Source organism: Triticum dicoccoides, chromosome 2B (genome assembly GCF_002162155.2).
Source record: "Triticum dicoccoides isolate Atlit2015 ecotype Zavitan chromosome 2B, WEW_v2.0, whole genome shotgun sequence".
Lineage (NCBI taxonomy): Eukaryota > Viridiplantae > Streptophyta > Magnoliopsida > Poales > Poaceae > Triticum > Triticum dicoccoides.
In genome coordinates, this window is record NC_041383.1 from 135,746,470 (window position 1) to 135,751,197 (window position 4,728).

Genomic DNA, 4,728 nt, shown 5'->3' on the forward strand with positions numbered 1-4,728 from the left:
AATGGATTGCCTTCAGTCTAGGGTTCGTCCAAAGGGAGGAATTTGTGGGGTCGGGATGGGCCAGACTAGGGCCGACTAATGTGACGACGTGTTCGGACACATCCAGACCTCTTCATACCCAGCCTAGATTTAATCTGAATATTAGAAGTGTCGGTTGGTCCAGACATATATAGGGCCAATGTGAGAAGCCTGTGGTTTAGTGATTGGGCATCGACCGAGCAATTTTGGGGCGCCCGGTCGTAGACGCTCTCATCTCCCGTCCCCTGGCTAAGCATCTCGGACACTTGCGAGGCCACTCCCAACCTACTTGGCTGTAGATGCCCTGAGCAGCCGCCGGGCTATCATTGCCAGTATACAGTGCATAGAACTTAGATTTTTAGCATAAAAATCAAGAGATATTTGTTGCCATGGATTGGAAGGTGAAAGGGATGGGTGATGGCTACTGCCATTACTACCACATCCGCCACCTATTTCTTCTTGCTTTGCTTGCACGCCTGCAACACCAATTCCTTTAGCTTCCACTTTCGCCTTTCGACCCGTATGACGTTCTGCTACTCCAAGAGGATGGTGAAGAACTGAAGATTCATGCCCCTTAAGAGCAGACAGGAAGAAGGTTCTGCCTCACCAAGGTAAGCTCTCCTTCTTCAATTCTTCATGTTCTTTTCCACGTTACGGATGATTTCTGGGTCCTTATTCAGGGAGCTGCTTGCAGAAGCGAGGTTGTGGTGTTGCTGGATGCAATGGTGCCGTGGAGAATGGAGGCGCGGCTGGCGGCCACGGTGCGGGCGGCGCTCCTCGGCTGGCTCTTCTTCTGCCTCACCGTCGCCAACGACGTCGCACGCCAACTCAGAAGCAGTGATCTCTCCGTCTAAGGCCAGCCGCGTTCGACATCGCCGGTGGCAAAGAACAGCGTCTACGAAGTGCCACTCCATCTGGTGCACGGGAGGAAGATTTATTTACAGCAGGGTAACCAAATGGGATTTTGCAGTGTGTTCAACCCGCGGTTAGGCCCCGTTTGATAGCAAAGTATTTTCTAAATATTTTGGAAATACTACAGTTTTTGAGATTATCATAGTTTTATTTACAATAAGTTGTTTGGTTGCGCCTAAAAACTGTGCTTTTAATACTGTATTGGTCAAATTGCAGTTTTTTCTCTGCATAAAAAAAAAGAACCCCAACCCTCTTTTTAAAAAACAGAGCTGCTGAGTGCTTAAACACGACGGCTTAACAGCAAATTTACAGCGTTATGCGGCAACAGCCAAACAGGTTGTATGTATTGTGAATACTTCAAAATACTCTGTTTTGATAAAACTATGGTATCTCACACCTACATGCAAAATTACTGTAGTTTTTGATACAAGACGGTTGTCCTTAAGACTCATTGAGCAGATGCTCCCTGTAAATTTTCAACTAAAGCGTGTTGTTTCTTAGCTCATTTTGGGGGGTCAGCATGGTTAATTTCAAACTAGCATCACTGACTACGACCTGAAATACCTTTTTTTGGTGAAATTACCACCTGAAATACTAAATCATTACACCTTAACGGTTTTGTCATTAGTTAACTATAAAACCCATTAGGGGGGGTTCCATGATGAGATGGCCTAGCAAATAATTATTGCCGTCGGTCTCATGTGGGCAAAACGCCCTCTAAATCACCTCACATGCTCTCAGGAGTCAGGAGCCGGATTATTTTAATGTTTTTTATAATGTCTGAGGATAGTAGATTCACAATATTAGATATTTAGTTGTGTTCAAAGAAAATATCAGATATTTACTTTGTATCGATTTGACTTCGGCATATCGGATGGTATATTGTACGATATTTAGTTATATCAAAGAGAACAAATTTGAAGTTCTTTGCATTACTCTTCTTCAAACATGTCTTTTTAGTACAAAAAATGCATGATGTCAATGTTTCAGCATAGCCGCAAAACCGGCAAACTCAGAGCGGTCTCTGAAACTGAATAGGAGCATATAGTTCTCACTGTATTGACTTGTTAATCAAGAAACTATTTGAAAAAGATTCACAAAATCCTTACTAAAATCAATTTATATATGCGTTCTTACAAACCGTTATGCATAACTTTGATAATATTATGAAGTTGTAAATACAAAATTTTATTTATTTTTCACTTCTTTCCGAGAAAGAACTATTGTCATCTATGATCGTTCTAAATATAAACGATACATACCCCTCAGATAACGGCCATATTGGTCGATATTTCTGTCTATGTCGTATGGTATGTATGAAAATGGTACAAAATGATAGAAAGAATTCCTTATTTAGCCCTTCCTTAAAGTTTGGTTTCCTTTTTGGTCCTAGTAAAAAAATTCTTCTTGTTTTGACACTCAAACTTCATTTTGTTCCCTTTATGTCATTTTCGTCAGTTTTGATAACTGACACCGTTAAATACAACATGAAAGTCCATTTTACCCCTGATATATTTTGTGACCAAAATTGTGAACCGGAAGTCAAAAGCAATGGTGACAGTGGCGCGTGGACAGAATGCATGGGCCCATTGGAGTAGAAGCAAAATTATATAACAAGACTGTACTGAGAAACTCATATTAATAAGAACCAGTGCACAAACATGTATGAGCAGTACACACAGGCACAACAATCTCACGGTTTCTCTCTTCACGCACACCACACAAATAAGATCCATCTCAATTTCTCTCCTTGCACAGAACGCACAAATCAAATCACGCACACACCGCAAGCACACTCAAGCATGGAAAGCACACACCCACAGAAGAGATCCATCTCAATTACTCTCTTTGCACACAACGCGCATCATGTGGGAAGTTGGTCAAACACTCACTCGGGCAGGGAACCACGCCCGGGGGAAGCTGGTCGGGCAACGCGGGCGCGCACGACGTGGTCGTCCAGCTGGCAGCGGGAGAAGGCCAGCGACGGACCTCCGGCGCCGCAACTTGCCCTGCACAACGCCGCCTCGCCCGTCCTTTACTGCTTGGCGCCCTCTGCCCTCCAACCGCGCCATCCATAGCAGCGTCCTCCGTGCCCTCCTCCATGCCTCGCGCCGCGCGGTAGGGTTAGGGTGTGTTTGGTTCGGGGACGAAGTGTAATGGAATGGAATGGTTCCGTTCCATAGGAACGGAACGGTTCCGTCTCTGTGTTTGGTATGAATAATGAGGTGGAATGGAATGATTACATCTCAATGTTTGGTTGGTGGAATGGAATCGAATGAAAAATGTTCAAATTTGTGTTTGCTTTTCTAGCAATCTATGCAGCATTGATATTATTTCTAGAAGCATTTTATTTAAATTCGAAAACAACATTTTGTTTATCTTTGCATCACCACTATTGACATCAGTAGTCTATATACATACACAACCATACATTTACTAACAAATTTACACATGCACAAATTTACTTTTGCAAAAGGCAAGAACAAGCATGTACAAATTGGCAAGAACAATTGCAAAAGGAAAAAAACGCAGCTGCCACCCGAGCCGGCCACCATCGCTCTTCTACCGGACTGCCGCCTGAGCAATGGATCCGGTGCCCCTCTTCCCAGCCTTGGCCGCGCGGCTGCCGGTACCACGCGCGTCGACCGCCTGCTCCTCTTCCCGGCCGTGAGCCCCGCATCCGCAGCCCCTCTGCCGCATGTATTCCCAAACATGAGCCGCACACCACTGTGCCATGGTTGTCGGCTGGGCGCTGGGCATTGGCGCCCGTCTTCCCGGCCGCCGGCGCGGATAAGAGAGAGGAGCGAGCGGCCGGCGGAGCGGTTCAAGGAGAGGAGCAGCCGTCGGCATTGTTGAAGGAGAGGAGCGGTCGGCCGCGCGGATCCAGGGAGGAGCGGCCGGCGGCGTGGATCCAGGGGGGGTAGTTGGCGGCGCGGATCCAGGGAGGGAGCCAGATTCGTGCGAGAGAAGGAGAAGCAAGAGGCTTCATGCGATAGAGACGGGCGAGCGGTTCCGCGTGGTCCGCTCGATTTGGAGGAACCGCGCGGGACGGCATAAACAGGGAATATGCCGTTCCTGGAACCAGGTGGTTCTCGTTCGTTTGACTATCCGAACGCATGAATGGGCCTTGAGGACGGAACCGACCCGTGCCGTTCCACTTCGTGATAGAAACCAAACACACCCTAGTGCTTGGGGAGAAGGAAGGGAAATCGGGAGAGAAGTGAATCGGCAGAGGACGTGTACGGTTCAGTTTGATTTTTCTGGTTTTTTTCAGCGTGCTAAAGCAGGGGTAAATAAGAATTTTCAAGTTGCATTTGACGGTGTTAACAGCAAAAAGTGATGGAATTGTCATGGAAGGAATAAAATGGATTCATGGTGTCAAAAAGGGAAAAATGAAATTTCTAGGGCCAAATAGGGAACCAGATTTTAAGAAAGGGTCAAATAAGGAATTCTCTCAAAATGATATGCTATTATCTATATCATTAGGTCGGTCGTATCGGGCGAGATTTAGAAGCTTGGAGGATAGTCGGTTTCAAATATAAAGGATACATAGTTCGACGCCTAAAGATCAGCAGGTGATGCACCATAAGTTCTACTGCACTAGATATTTAGTCCCTTTCGGTTCTAGAAACATTTAATAACAAAGACTTTCTTTTGCGGGATAGAAGTAAACCATAGCCAAAGATGATAATTGACTCGAGCATCAATGCAATAATCCAATGAAGTCTCCATCTTGAGATAGACCTCTCAAAGAATTTTGATTATTTATTTCTTGTTTTGTCCTCTCCACTTTTGAGA

General features: G+C 45.5%; 1 long non-coding RNA gene across 1 annotated transcript; it reads left to right on the plus strand.

Annotated features, from left to right (window-relative positions):
• The first annotated feature begins 472 nt into the window (after positions 1 to 472).
• LOC119362616 lies at positions 473 to 1,112 on the plus strand. The gene is made up of 2 exons (XR_005173529.1): positions 473 to 629; positions 713 to 1,112. It is a non-coding gene; the product is annotated as an uncharacterized LOC119362616 (long non-coding RNA).
• The last annotated feature ends 3,616 nt before the right edge of the window (positions 1,113 to 4,728 follow it).